The 15,055-nt window shown below is 56.9% G+C and overlaps 1 pseudogene; it reads left to right on the forward strand.

Moving 5' to 3' along the window:
* Window positions 1-5,177: 5,177 nt before the first annotated feature.
* LOC103242065 (RAF proto-oncogene serine/threonine-protein kinase-like) lies at window positions 5,178-9,278 on the forward strand (annotated as a pseudogene).
* Window positions 9,279-15,055: the final 5,777 nt, after the last annotated feature.

Below are 15,055 nucleotides of genomic sequence, written 5' to 3' on the forward strand. Positions count from 1 at the left end.
GGGAGCTGGTGTGATGCTGGTGTGGTGCTGGTGTGGGAGCTGGTGTGGGTGCTGGTGTGGTGCTGGTGTGGGAGCTGGTGTGATGCTGGTGTGGTGCTGGTGTGGGAGCTGGTGTGATGCTGGTGTGGTGCTGGTGTGGGAGCTGGTGTGATGCTGGTGTGGTGCTGGTGTGATGCTGGTGTGGGAGCTGGTGTGGGAGCTGGTGTGATGCTGGTGTGATGCTGGTGTGGAGCTGGTGTGGGTGCTGGTGTGATGCTGGTGTGGGAGCTAGTGTGGGAGCTGGTGTGGGAGTTGGTGTGGGAGCTGGTGTGGGAGCTGGTGTGATGCTGGTGTGATGCTGGTATGGGAGCTGGTGTGGGAGCTGGTGTGGTAGCTGGTGTGCTGGTGTGGGTGCTGGTGTGGGAGCTGGTGTGGGTGCTGGTGTGGAGCTGGTGTGGGAGCTGGTGTGATGCTGGTGTGATGCTGGTGTGGGTGCTGGTGTGGTGCTGGTGTGGGAGCTGGTGTGATGCTGGTGTGGGAGCTGGTGTGGGAGCTGGTGTGGTAGCTGGTGTGCTGGTGTGGGTGCTGGTGTGGGAGCTGGTGTGATGCTGGTGTGGAGCTGGTGTGATGCTGGTGTGGGAGCTGGTGTGATGCTGGTGTGATGCTGGTGTGGGAGCTGGTGTGGGTGCTGGTGTGATGCTGGTGTGATGCTGGTGTGGGAGCTGGTGTGATGCTGGTGTGATGCTGGTGTGGGAGCTGGTGTGATGCTGGTGTGGAGCTGGTGTGATGCTGGTGTGGGAGCTGGTGTGATGCTGGTGTGATGCTGGTGTGGGAGCTGGTGTGGAGCTGGTGTGATGCTGGTGTGGAGCTGGTATGATGCTGGTGTGGGAGCTGGTGTGATGCTGATGTGGGAGCTGGTGTGGAGCTGGTGTGGTGCTGGTGTGGGAGCAGGTGTGGGAGCTGGTGTGGGAGCTGGTGTGGGAGCTGGTGTGGTGCTGGTGTGGGAGCAGGTGTGGGAGCTGGTGTGGGAGCTGGTGTGGTGCTGGTGTGATGCTGGTGTGGGAGCTGGTGTGGGAGCTGGTGTGGTGCTGGTATAGGAGCTGGTGTGGTTGCTGGTGTGATGCTACTGTGATGCTGGTGTGGAGCTGGTGTGGAGCTGGTGTGATGCTGGTGTGGGAGCTGGTGTGGTGCTGGTGTGGGAGCTGGTGTGGTGCTGGTGTGGGAGCTGGTGTGATGCTGGTGTGATGCTGGTGTGATGCTGGTGTGGGAGCTGGTGTGGGAGCTGGTGTGATGCTGGTGTGGGAGCTGGTGTGGGAGCTTGTGTGGGAGCAGGTGTGGGAGCTGGTGTGGGAGCTGGTGTGGGAGCTGGTGTGATGCTGGTGTGGGAGCTGGTGTGGGAGCTGGTGTGGTGCTGGTGTGGTGCTGGTGTGGTGCTGGTGTGGGAGCTGGTGTGGTGCTGGTGTCGGAGCTGGTGTGGTGCTGGTGTGGGTGCTGGTGTGGTGCTGGTGTAGTGCTGGTGTGATGCTGGTGTGATGCTGGTGTGGTGCTGGTGTGGTTGGTGGTGTGATGCTGGTGTGGTGCTGGTGTGATGCTGGTGTGGGAGCTGGTGTGGTGCTGGTGTGGTGCTGGTGTGATGCTGGTGTGATGCTGGTGTGGGTGCTGGTGTGGGAGCTGGTGTGATGCTGGTGTGGGAGCTGGTGTGGGAGCTGGTGTGATGCTGGTGTGATGCTGGTGCGGGTGCTGGTGTGGGAGCTGGTGTAGGAGCTGGTGTGGGAGCTTGTGTGGGAGCTGGTGTGATGCTGGTGTGATGCTGGTGTGGGAGCTGGTGTGATGCTAGTGTGGGTGCTGTTGTGGGAGCTGGTGTAGGAGCTGGTGTGGTGCTGGTGTGATGCTGGTGTGGGAGCTGGTGTGGTGCTGGTGTGGTGCTGGTGTGATGCTGGTGTGATGCTGGTGTGGGTGCTGGTGTGGGAGCTGGTGTGATGCTGGTGTGGGAGCTGGTGTGGGAGCTGGTGTGATGCTGGTGTGATGCTGGTGCGGGTGCTGGTGTGGGAGCTGGTGTAGGAGCTGGTGTGGGAGCTTGTGTGGGAGCTGGTGTGATGCTGGTGTGATGCTGGTGTGGGAGCTGGTGTGATGCTAGTGTGGGTGCTGTTGTGGGAGCTGGTGTAGGAGCTGGTGTGGTGCTGGTGTGATGCTGGTGTGGGAGCTGGTGTAGGAGCTGGTGTGGTGCTGGTGTGGGAACTGGTGTGGGTGCTGGTGTGATGCTGGTGTGGTGCTGGTGTGATGCTGGTGTGGGAGCTGGTGTGATGCTGGTGTGGGTGCTGGTGTGGGAGATGGTGTGATGCTGGTGTGGGAGCTGGTGTGATGCTGGTGTGGTGCTGGTGTGATGCTGGTGTGGGAGCTGGTGTGGAGCTGGTGTGATGCTGGTGTGGTGCTGGTGTGGTGCTGGTGTGGGAGCTGGTGTGGAGCTGGTGTGATGCTGGTGTGGTGCTGGTCTGATGCTGGTGTGGTGCTGGTGTGGGAGCTGGTGTGGAGCTGGTGTGATGCTGGTGTGGTGCTGGTGTGATGCTGGTGTGGTGCTGGTGTGGGAGCTGGTGTGGGTGCTGGTGTGATGCTGGTGTGGGAGCTGGTGTAGGAGCTGGTGTGGTGCTGGTGTGGGAACTGGTGTGGGTGCTGGTGTGATGCTGGTGTGGGAGATGGTGTGATGCTGGTGTAGTGCTGGTGTGATGCTGGTGTAGTGCTGGTGTGATGCTGGTGTGATGCTGGTGTGGTGCTGGTGTGGTTGGTGGTGTGATGCTGGTGTGGTGCTGGTGTGATGCTGGTGTGGGAGCTGGTGTGGTGCTGGTGTGGTGCTGGTGTGATGCTGGTGTGATGCTGGTGTGGGTGCTGGTGTGGGAGCTGGTGTGATGCTGGTGTGGGAGCTGGTGTGGGAGCTGGTGTGATGCTGGTGTGATGCTGGTGCGGGTGCTGGTGTGGGAGCTGGTGTAGGAGCTGGTGTGGGAGCTTGTGTGGGAGCTGGTGTGATGCTGGTGTGATGCTGGTGTGGGAGCTGGTGTGATGCTAGTGTGGGTGCTGTTGTGGGAGCTGGTGTAGGAGCTGGTGTGGTGCTGGTGTGATGCTGGTGTGGGAGCTGGTGTAGGAGCTGGTGTGGTGCTGGTGTGGGAACTGGTGTGGGTGCTGGTGTGATGCTGGTGTGGTGCTGGTGTGATGCTGGTGTGGGAGCTGGTGTGATGCTGGTGTGGGTGCTGGTGTGGGAGATGGTGTGATGCTGGTGTGGGAGCTGGTGTGATGCTGGTGTGGTGCTGGTGTGATGCTGGTGTGGGAGCTGGTGTGGAGCTGGTGTGATGCTGGTGTGGTGCTGGTGTGGTGCTGGTGTGGGAGCTGGTGTGGAGCTGGTGTGATGCTGGTGTGGTGCTGGTCTGATGCTGGTGTGGTGCTGGTGTGGGAGCTGGTGTGGAGCTGGTGTGATGCTGGTGTGGTGCTGGTGTGATGCTGGTGTGGTGCTGGTGTGGGAGCTGGTGTGGGTGCTGGTGTGATGCTGGTGTGGGAGCTGGTGTAGGAGCTGGTGTGGTGCTGGTGTGGGAACTGGTGTGGGTGCTGGTGTGATGCTGGTGTGGGAGCTGGTGTAGGAGCTGGTGTGGTGCTGGTGTGGGAACTGGTGTGGGTGCTGGTGTGATGCTGGTGTGGTGCTGGTGTGATGCTGGTGTGGGAGCTGGTGTGATGCTGGTGTGGGAGCTGGTGTGGGTGCTGGTGTGGGAGCTGGTGTGGGAGATGGTGTGATGCTGGTGTGGGAGCTGGTGTGATGCTGGTGTGGTGCTGGTGTGATGCTGGTGTGGTGCTGGTGTGGGAGCTGGTGTGGAGCTGGTGTGATGCTGGTGTGGTGCTGGTGTGATGCTGGTGTGGTGCTGGTGTGGGAGCTGGTGTGGGTGCTGGTGTGATTCTGGTGTGGTGCTGGTGTGGGAGCTGGTGTGATGCTGGTGTGGGAGCTGGTGTGATGCTGGTGTGGTGCTGGTGTGGGAGCTGGTGTGGGAGCTGGTGTGGAGCTGGTGTGATGCTGGTGTGGTGCTGGTGTGATGCTGGTGTGGTGCTGGTGTGGGAGCTGGTGTGGGAGCTGGTGTGATGCTGGTGTGGGAGCTGGTGTGGGAGCTGGTGTGATGCTGGTGTGGGAGCTGGTGTGGGAGCTGGTGTGGGAGCTGGTGTGGAGCTGGTGTGATGCTGGTGTGGTGCTGGTGTGATGCTGGTGTGGTGCTGGTGTGGGAGCTGGTGTGGGAGCTGGTGTGGAGCTGGTGTGGGAGCTGGTGTGGAGCTGGTGTGATGCTGGTGTGGGTGCTGGTGTGGGAGATGGTGTGATGCTGGTGTGGGTGCTGGTGTGGGAGCTGGTGTGGGTGCTGGTGTGATGCTGGTGTGGGTGCTGGTGTGGGAGATGGTGTGGAGCTGGTGTGGGAGATGGTGTGGAGCTGGTGTGGGAGCTGGTGTGATGCTGGTGTGGTGCTGGTGTGATGCTGGTGTGGGAGCTGGTGTAGGAGCTGGTGTGGTGCTGGTGTGATGCTGGTGTGTGAGCTGGTGTGTGAGCTGGTGTGGGAGATGGTGTGATGCTGGTGTGATGCTGGTGTGATGCTGGTGTGATGCTGGTGTGGGAGCTGGTGTGATGCAGGTGTGGAGCTGGTGTGATGCTGGTGTGGGAGCTGGTGTGATGCTGGTGTGGGAGCTGGTGTGGGTGCTGGTGTGGAGCTGGTGTGGGAGCTGGTGTGATGCTGGTGTGGGTGCTGTTGTGTTGCTGGTGTGGGAGCTGGTGTGGTGCTCGTGTGATGCTGGTGTGGGAGCTGGTGTGGGAGCTGGTGTGATGCTGGTGTGGGAGCTGGTGTGGGAGCTGGTGTGGGAGCTGGTGTGATGCTGGTGTGATGCTGGTGTGGGAGCTGGTGTGGGTGCTGGTGTGATGCTGGTGTGGGTGCTGTTGTGTTGCTGGTGTGGGAGCTGGTGTGGTGCTGGTGTGGGAGCTGTTGTGGGAGCTGGTGTGATGCTGGTGTGGGAGCTGGTGTGATGCTGGTGTGGCTGCTGGTGTGGGAGCTGGTGTGGTGCTGGTGTGGGAGCTGGTGTGGTGCTGGTGTGGGAGCTGGTGTGGGAGCTGGTGTGATGCTGGTGTGATGCTGGTGTGGGAGCTGGTGTGGTGCCTGTGTGATGCTGGTGTGGGAGCTGGTGTGATGCTAGTGTGGAAGCTGGTGTGGGTGCTGGTGTGGTGCTGGTGTGGGAGCTGGTGTGGGAGCTTGTGTGGGAGCTGGTGTGGGGGTGTGGTGCTGGTGTGGGAGCTGGTGTGGGAGCTGGTGTGATGCTGGTGTGGGAGCTGGTGTGGTGCTGGTGTGGGAGCTGGTGTGGTGCTGGTGTGGGAGCTGGTGTGGGAGCTGGTGTGATGCTGGTGTGGGAGCTGGTGTGATGCTGGTGTGGGTGCTGGTGTGGGAGCTGGTGTGGTGCTGGTGTGGGAGCTGGTGTGGGAGCTGGTGTGATGCTGGTGTGGGAGCTGGTGTGATGCTGGTGTGGGTGCTGGTGTGGGAGCTGGTGTGGTGCTGGTGTGGGAGCTGGTGTGGTGCTGGTGTGGGAGCTGGTGTGGGAGCTGGTGTGATGCTGGTGTGGGAGCTGGTGTGATGCTGGTGTGGGTGCTGGTGTGGGAGCTGGTGTGGTGCTGGTGTGGGAGCTGGTGTGGTGCTGGTGTGGGAGCTGGTGTGGGAGCTGGTGTGATGCTGGTGTGATGCTGGTGTGGGAGCTGGTGTGATGCTGGTGTGGGAGCTGGTGTGGGAGCTGGTGTGGTGCTGGTGTGGGAGCTGGTGTGGTGCTGGTGTGGGAGCTGGTGTGGGAGCTGGTGTGATGCTGGTGTGATGCTGGTGTGGGAGCTGGTGTGATGCTGGTGTGGGAGCTGGTGTGGGAGCTGGTGTGGTGCTGGTGTGGGAGCTGGTGTGATGCTGGTGTGGGAGCTGGTGTGGTGCTGGTGTGGGAGCTGGTGTGGGAGCTGGTGTGATGCTGGTGTGATGCTGGTGTGGGAGCTGGTGTGATGCTAGTGTGGAAGCTGGTGTGGGTGCTGGTGTGATGCTGGTGTGGGAGCTGGTGTGATGCTGGTGTGGGAGCTGGTGTGATGCTGGTGTGGGTGCTGGTGTGGGAGCTGGTGTGGTGCTGGTGTGGGAGCTGGTGTGGGAGCTGGTGTGATGCTGGTGTGATGCTGGTGTGATGCTAGTGTGGAAGCTGGTGTGGGTGCTGGTGTGATGCTGGTGTGGGAGCTGGTGTGATGCTGGTGTGGGAGCTGGTGTGATGCTGGTGTGGGTGCTGGTGTGGGAGCTGGTGTGGTGCTGGTGTGGGAGCTGGTGTGGGAGCTGGTGTGATGCTGGTGTGGGAGCTGGTGTGATGCTGGTGTGGGTGCTGGTGTGGTGCTGGTGTGGGAGCTGGTGTGATGCTGGTGTGGGTGCTGGTGTGGGAGCTGGTGTGGTGCTGGTGTGGGAGCTGGTGTGGTGCTGGTGTGATGCTGGTGTGGGAGCTGGTGTGGTGCTGGTGTGGGAGCTGGTGTGATGCTGGTGTGGGTGCTGGTGTGGGAGCTGGTGTGGTGCTGGTGTGGGAGCTGGTGTGGTGCTGGTGTGGGAGCTGGTGTGGGAGCTGGTGTGATGCTGGTGTGGGAGCTGGTGTGATGCTGGTGTGGGTGCTGGTGTGGGAGCTGGTGTGGGAGCTGGTGTGGTCGTGGGCACCTGTTGCCCCAGCTCTTCAAGAGGCTGAGTGGGAGGATCTCTTGAGCCCAGAGTTCAACGCCAGCCAGGGTAACATAGTGAGATCCTCTCTCAAAGAAAAAAAAAATCGTGGGCGCTTGGGCCGCCGTCCTGGTGGGGGGAGTAAGAGGAGAACGGCTGTGAGGCGGGGAGGGTTTTCTGCTGCTTTCTTTGGGCCCCGAAAAGGGTTGGCTCCCGGGCTTTGGGGCTCTGCCCTGAGGCGTGTGCTCCGACGCGGGGCTGCTCGGGTCCGTGCCCGGGCTGGGGACGCCGAACGTGACCGCCTCCCGCTGCCCCACCCGCGCCGAGGACAGGACTAGGTGTGAGAATTGTTTAAGCTGCATCAGTGGAGCACATACAGGGACCTGGAAGACGATCAGCCGTGGTTTTGGATTCAAAGACGCCGTGTTTGATGGTTCCAGCTGCATCTCTCCTGCAATAGTCCAGCAGTTCGGTGTCAGCGCCGGGCATCAGATGACGGCAAACGCACAGATCCTTCGAAGACAAGCAACACTACCCGTGTTTTCTTGCCGAACAAGCAAAGAACAGTGGTCCATGTGCGAAATGGAATGAGCTTGCACGACTGCCTTACCACAGCCCTCAAGGTGAGGGGCCTGCAACCAGAGCGCGGTGCAGTGTTCAGACTTCTCCACCAACACGAAGGTCAAAGAGCAGCTAGATTGGAATACTGATGCTGCCTCTTTGATTGGAGAAGAACTTCAAGTAGATTTCCTGGATCGTGTTCCGCTGACAACACACAGCTTTGCTCGGACGACGTTCCTGAAGCTTTTGCCTTCTGTGACATCTGTTAGAAATTCCTGCTCAATGGATTTCGGTGTCAGACTTGTGGCTACCGATTTCATGAGCACTGTAGCACCAAAGTACCTACTATGTGTGTGGACTGGAGTAATACCGGACAACTCCTATTGTTTCCAAATTCCTCTATTGGTGATAGTGGAGTCCCAGCACTACCTTCTTTGACTATGCGTCGTATGCGAGCGTCTGTTTCCAGGATGCCTGTTAGTTCTCAGCACAGGTATTCTACACCTCACGCCTTCACCTTTAACACCTCCAGCCCCTCATCTGAAGGTTCCCTCTCCCAGAGGCCGAGGTCGACGTCCACACTAACGTCCACATGGGTTGACGTCCACACTAACGTCCACATGGTCAGCACCACCTTGCCTGTGGACAGCAGGATGATTGAGGATGCAATTCGAAGTCACAGCGAGTCAGCCTCACCTTCAGCCCTGCCCAGTAGCCCCAACAATCTGAGCCCAACAGGCTGGTCACAGCCGAAAACACCCGTGCCAGCACAGAGAGAGCGGGCAACAGTATCTGGGACCCAGGCGAAAAACAAAATTAGGCCTCGTGGACAGAGAGATTCAAGCTGTTACTGGGAAACAGAAGCCAGTGAAGTGATGCTGTCCACTCGGATCGGGTCAGGCCGTTTTGGAACTGTTTATAAGGGCACATAGCACGGAGACGTTGCAGTAAAGATCCTAAAGGTTGTCGACCCAACCCCAGAGCAATTCCAGGCCTTCAGGAATGAGGTGGCTGTTCTGCGCAAAACACGGCGTGTGAACATTCTGCTTTTCATGGGGTACGTGACAAAGGACAACCTGGCAATTGTGACCCAGTGGTGCGAGGGCAGCAGCCTCTACAAACACCTGCGTGTCCAGGAGACCAAGTTTCAGATGTTCCAGCTAATGGAGACTGCCCCGCAGACGGCTCAGGGAACGGACTATTTGCATGCAAAGAACATCATCCACAGAGACGTGAAATCCAACAATACTTTTCCCCATGAAAGCCTAACAGTGAAAACTGGAGATTTTGGTTTGACAACAGTAAAGTCACGCTGGAGTGGTTCTCAGCAGGTTGAACAGCCTGCTGGCTCTGTCCTGTGGATGGCCCCAGAGGTGATCCGAATGCAGGATAACAACCCACTCAGTTTCCCGTCGATGTCCACTCCTATGGCATCGTGTCGTATGAGCTGATGACGGGGGCGCTCCCTTACTCTCACACCAACAACCGAGATCAGATCATCTTCATGGTGGGCCGAGGGATGCCTCCCCAGATCTTAGTAAGCTATGTAAGAACTTCCCCAAAGCAGTGAAGAGGCTGGTCGCTGACTGTGTGAAGAAAGGAAAGGAAGAGAGGCCTCTTTTTCCCCAGATCCTGTCTTCCATTGAGCTGCTCCAACACTCTCCACCGAAGATCAGCCGGAGCACTTCCGAGCCGCCCTTGCATCGGGCAGCCCACACCGAGGACATCAATGCTGGCACGCTGACCACGTCCCCGGGCAGCACACACTGAGGACACCAACGCTGACCACATCCCCGAGGCTGCCTGTCTTCTGGTTGACTTTGCACCTGCCCTCAGGCTGCCAGGGGAGGAAGAGAAGCCAGCAGGCACCACTTTTCTGCTCCCTTTCTCCGGAGGCAGAACACATGTTTTCAGAGAAGCTGCTGCTAAGGACCTTCTAGACTGCTCACAGGGCCTTAACTTCGTGGTGCCTTCTTTTCTATTCCTTTGGGCCCTGGGAGAAGGAAGCCATTTGCAGTGCTGGTGCATCCTGCTCCTTCCCCATGTCCCCCATGCTCAAGGCCCAACCTTCTCTAGATGCGCAAGTGGATGTTGATGGTGATACAAAACGCAGGGGCCCAGCCCAGCTGTTGGCTCCATGAGTATTTCGAGGAAGTAAGGTAGCGGGCAGCCCAGCCCTGATGTGGAGACACATGGGATTTTGGAAATCAGCTTCTGGAGGAATGCATGTCACAGGCGAGACTTTCTTCAGAGAGTGGTACAGCGCCAGACGTTTTGCACATAAGGCACCAAACAGCCCAGGACTGCCGAGACTCTGGCCGCCCGAAGGAGCCTGCTTTGGTACTATGGGACTTTTCTTAGGGGATGCATCCTCCTTTCACAGCTTCTGAGGTGTCCAGTGCATTGGGATGGTTTTCCAGGCGAGGCCCTCAGCCAGTCCCCGTCTCGGCCCTCTCAGGGAGCAGTCTTCCATCAGCCAGTCCTCGTCTCGGCCCTCTCAGGGAGCAGTCTTCCGTCATGCTGAACATTGTCTTCCAGGAGCTGCCCCTGTGGGGCGGGGCCGCAGGGCCAGCCTTGTTTCTCTAGTCACATCAGGTGTATACAAGGAAGCCAGGAATACAAGTTTTCTTGATGATTTGGGTTTTAATTTTGTTTTTATTGCACCTGACAAAATACAGTTATCTGATGGTCCCTCAATTTTATGTTATTTTAATAAAATAAATTTAGGTGGAAAAAAAGAAAGAAAGAAAGAAAGAAGTGAAGGGCCCTGACTCCTGAAGGCCAGTCCAAAGCGCGTCTCCGTCTTCCAGGACTGTGGCCACAAAGCCTTGGGGAAGGAAAGGCTGGGTCAGAGGGGTGAGGAGCTTCCCTCTGGCTGATCTTCAGGCTTAGTCCTGAAAACCCACATGTCAAGCTGCTGCCCGAGGTGAGGCAAGGCCAGGCCTGGGAGGTGAGGACACAGAGCCTCATGATGGACGCTTCTCACAGCCCTTCCCTCCTCTTCTTGCTTTGGTTCAGTTCAGCAAGCCTGGCCCTGCTACGCGTGACGGTGATACAGAAGCCAAGAGGGCCGCAGAGGACGGGGAGAACAGGCAGTCAGGCATGACCCACTGTGCTAATTACAGGCAGTCAGGCACCTGCATCCCTTGGCTTGTTGCTCCCGTCTTCATTTTCAAAGCCAGCAATGCTGCGGGCGTGGGGCTCACGCCTACAATCCCAGCACTTTGGGAAGCTGAGGTTGGGGAATCGCTGGAGTCCAGGAGTTTGAGACCAGCCTGGGCAAGATAGCAAGACCCCATCTCCATTTAAAATAAAAATTAACCAGCATCTTGGCACATGTCTGTAGTCCCAGCTACTCAGGAGGCTGAGGCTGGAGGATCACTTGAGTCTGGGAGATGGAGGCCGCAGGGAGCCGTGGTCATACCACTGCACTGCAGCCTGGGCAGCCGAGCAAATGTGAGCCCCTGTTCTCCTCCACTAGGGCACTGTGGAGGGCCCCCCTGCTGCTATCTCATCACTTAGGATCCCCTCAGATCCCCCAGGCACCTGAGGGTTGTCTGTGCCCCAAGCACCCCACTTTGGCACCGTTTTCCTCCCTCCCTGCCTGCTCCGTCCTGGTTGGGGCCGGATGGGGAAGAGGCTGGCCACTGAATCCCCTTGGAGCATGGAGGGGACAGTCCCCCGAGGCAAAAGCACAGAGCATGGCGCCAGGTCTCTCTGTTGCTGAGCCTCCTGCCCTGGAGAGAACAGCCTCAAGAATGGGAACCACATCCTTCTACAGCAGGGGGGCCAGTGAGCCCTCCCCTCAGCTCCCTCCCAGCTCCTGTGAGAGGCCCACGGCCGCAGGTGGTTGAGAAGGAAAGTGGTCAGGGTGCCATTGCCTGTCCCCTCTGCCCTACATGGACAGCCCCACCTCACTCTGGGAAGCACCTCACAGACCCTCTCCCCCAAAACACACGCATCAGCCAAGCCGAAAGGGCCTTTTGAGGCAATCTAACCCGAATTCCTTGTTATGCACTTGGGGAAACTGAGGCCCAGGCAGAGGGATCCTTTCATCACACAGACAGTTGCTCTGATGGCAGTGATGAGGCCTCAGACCTTTTTCTCTCTGAAACTCACCTACTACGCAACCAGCAAGCTGCACCAAAAAGGAAGGCCGAGTCCCAAACCAGCCCTACCCCACCCATCCTCTGTATCAGCCTGCAGCTTTTAGATTCTGGACAGGGGCCGGGCCATCCTGCTTACTCTTGGCCAGAGGGACTTACCGCAGAGGTAACCACATTCTCCCATGATTAAATAAAAACAGCCACACTTCCAGATATTCACTCATTTATTTATTATTAATACCACACCTACTTCCAAAAAAGCATTTGAGGCGGCTCACAACAAGAGCTACACACACAGCAGGACTGTCAAAGTGAGTACACGTCCACACCGCCAGCGCCTTCAACAAAGCTACACATACAGCAGGACTGTCAACAGCGAGTACACGTCCACACCGCCAGCGCCTTCAACAAAAGCTACACACACAGCAGGACTGTCAAAGCGAGTACACGTCCACACCGCCAGCGCCTTCAACAAAGCTACACACACAGCAGGACTGTCAACAGCGAGTACACGTCCACACCGCCAGCGCCTTCAACAAAGCTACACACACAGCAGGACTGTCAACAGCGAGTACACGTCCACACCGCCAGCGCCTTCAACAAAGCTACACACACAGCAGGACTGTCAAAGCGAGTACACGTCCACACCGCCAGAAGCTTTCATGACTGCAGACTATGGGAGGAATTTTGTTTTCTAAGGACAAAGATGTCTTTGGCTTCAGGCACTTGAGAGTCAGGTTTTGAGTGTGGACATTTTAAGGTGCCTGGTCAGGTCAAGAAGTGAAAATTGGAGCATCTGGGCCGGGCGCGGTGACTCACACCTGTCATCCCAGCAGTTTGGGAGGCTGAGGCGGGCCGATCACGAGGTCAGGAGTTCAAGACCAGCCTGGCCAACATGGTGAAACCTCGACTCTAGTAAAAATACAAAAATTAGCCCAGCATGTTGGCGGGCGCCTGTAGTTCCAGCTACTCGGGAGGCTGAGGCAGGAGAATCTCTTGAACCTGGGAGGTGGAGGTTGTGGTGAGCCGAGACCACACCACTGCACTCCAGCCTGGGCAACAGAGTGAGACTCCGTCTGAAAAAAAAGAAAGAAAGAAAATTGGCACCTCTAATAAAGTGCAGGGATAGGCCGGGTACAGAGGCTCACACCATAATCCCAGCACTTTGAGAGGCCAAGGAGGGAGAATCACTTGAGCCCAAGAGTTTGAGAGGAGCCTGGGCAAGAATATGAGACCCCACCTCTACAAAAACATTGAAATAATTTAAAAATAATTAGCTGGGTGTGGTTTGCTCACACCTGTGGTCCTAGCTACTCGGGAGACTGAGGCAGGAGAATCACTTGAACCCGGGAGGCGGAGGTTGTGGCGAGCCAAGATCGCGCCGCTGCAACAAGAGTGAAACTCCATCTCAAAAATAAATAAATAAATAAATAAATAAATAAATAAATAAATAAATAGATTGATTTAAAACAACAAAGTGCAGGGATAGATACCAAAGGTAGGAAAAGAGGCCAAGAGCAGGTATAGGAGTCCACACTCAGAAAGTCACTCCACATCTATTTAAGCAGCTTTGTGGAGCCTGAAATTCTGCGTTTCTAGCAAATTCTCAGCTGATGCCAATGCTGTTGGTCCGTGGACCTCAGCTGAGCTGAATCAACTACCCAAAGTTCATTTCTCTTATTTCTTGACCACAGAAGCCTGAATGTACCTAGCCACAGGGGATGATCCATGACTGGCTGAAATTAATCCTGCAATCCTATTCCCCTTGTCAATGGTTAGTCCTGGATGGTGGGGCCCATGACTTGGCACTGGCCAATTCATCGTATATAAGGAAATCCCTGCTGGGTGCTTCACGGTAAGGATTTTCCGTCTGAAAAAAGATACACTCGTGAATAAAAGGTGCTTTCCCCCACCGCCTTTCTTCCTTCTTGGATGCTGAGCTGTGAGGATGTGATGCTTGAGGCTGCAGCCACTATCTGGTTGCCAGGAGTGCCAGACAGTGGGCAAGGTGAACCCCTTGGCAGTCACACGTGGAGAGGGTTTTCCAAGGAGCCTTTTATGGTCCATCGTGGTGAAGCAAGTCAACCATCATTTGCGTTTCCACCGTATCTGGTGCTGAGCACTGTGATTGCCGATCCACCATTTTATTTGTTTGGATGTGTTCAGCTGCAAGTAACAGATTGCCACACTAACCGTGGCTTAAGGAACAGAGACATTTAATTACCTCTCAGGGCCGGGCGCAGTGGCTCACACCTGTAATCCCAGCACTTTGGGAGGCCGAGGCAGGTGGGTCACCTGAGGTCAGGAGTTCGAGACCAGCCTGGCCAAAAAGGTGAAACCTCATCTCTACTAAAAATACAAAAATTAGCTGGGTGTGGTGGTAGGCGCCTGTGGTCCCAGCTACTCGGGAGGCTGAGGCAGGAGAATCACTTGAACCCGGGAGGTGCAGGTTGCAGGGAGCCAAGATCGCGCCACTGCACTCCAGCCTGGGCGACAGAGCGAGACTCCATCTTAAAAAAGAATAATAATCCTCTCTCAGCCACCTGGCAGTGGCCCCATTAGGGTTAGTTCTTCAAGGACCTACGACCTTTCCCTTCTGTTATCCATAGTGGGGTGAGTGCCTGTAGTCCCAGCTACTCGGGAGGCTGAGGCAGGAGAATGGCGTGAACCTGGGAGGCGGAGCTTGCAGTGAGCTGAGATCGCGCCACTGCACTCCAGCCTGGTGACAGAGGGAGACTCCGTCTCAAAAAAAAAAAAAAAAAAAAGGCAGAAACTGTTCACTTCTGCTGAGTCAGTTCCTGGATGGGGGCCACAGAACTGGCTGGCAGGCCTACACAGTGCTATCTGGTTGTTAGAAACGCAAAAACCTGAGATGACATCTCCAAAGGCCAATCTTCGGTTCCCAGTAGTGAAGTTACCTTCAAGACTCACTGGGGAAGCTGCAACTCTCAGGGCCTCCGGAACAATGGCTGGGAATATTTAGCATTCCAGCCGCTCTCATCTGACTTGGTGGCTGGTGGCCTTTCATTTGTTTTGTGAGAACAGTTTAGCCTTCTAGGAAGGGCTCTCATATAAACGATACACTAAATCCCTTCCCAAAGAGAGTTCAGCCTGTGCCCAGGAACGAACAAAGCCAGTTTCGAGGTTAGAAGCAAGATGAGTCAACTGGGTCTGATCTTACTCACTGTCGTAATTTTCTGTTATGCTTTTTGCAAAGGTGGTTTCACAAGGAGGGTCTTGAAGGATGAGTCAGAGTTTACTGGTCAAGCAAAGGAGGACAGGCACCCCAAGCAGTGGGCCGGCTCACAGGGAAGCCCGGGGCAAGAAGGAAACTGCAGTTAGAGGCTGGGGGGCGAGGAGGCCTCCGGGAAGGTCCACAGAACACAGGGGGTTTGCGAGCCTGGTAAGGAGTGTGGACGCGGTGGTGGGCAGCAGGGAGACGGCGAGGGAATCTAGCAAGGGGTAGAAGTCGGAACTGGAAGAAGTCAAGCAGGTTATGAAATATCAAGGTGCTTGGGCCACATGAGGAAAAGTGAGTGCTGGGAACAAGTTGAAGGGACCCAGAACCACCGAGAGGAAGCCCGAATCTCTGTCAACGCTTGTTTGTCCATGAATTCCTCACCTCCTTTGGGCCTTCACTGGGCGCTCCCTGCTTTGCTGGAACCAGTCACCCTACGGCATGAAAAT

The sequence above is a fragment of the Chlorocebus sabaeus genome, chromosome 15 (genome assembly GCF_047675955.1).
Source record: "Chlorocebus sabaeus isolate Y175 chromosome 15, mChlSab1.0.hap1, whole genome shotgun sequence".
Classification (NCBI taxonomy): domain Eukaryota; kingdom Metazoa; phylum Chordata; class Mammalia; order Primates; family Cercopithecidae; genus Chlorocebus; species Chlorocebus sabaeus.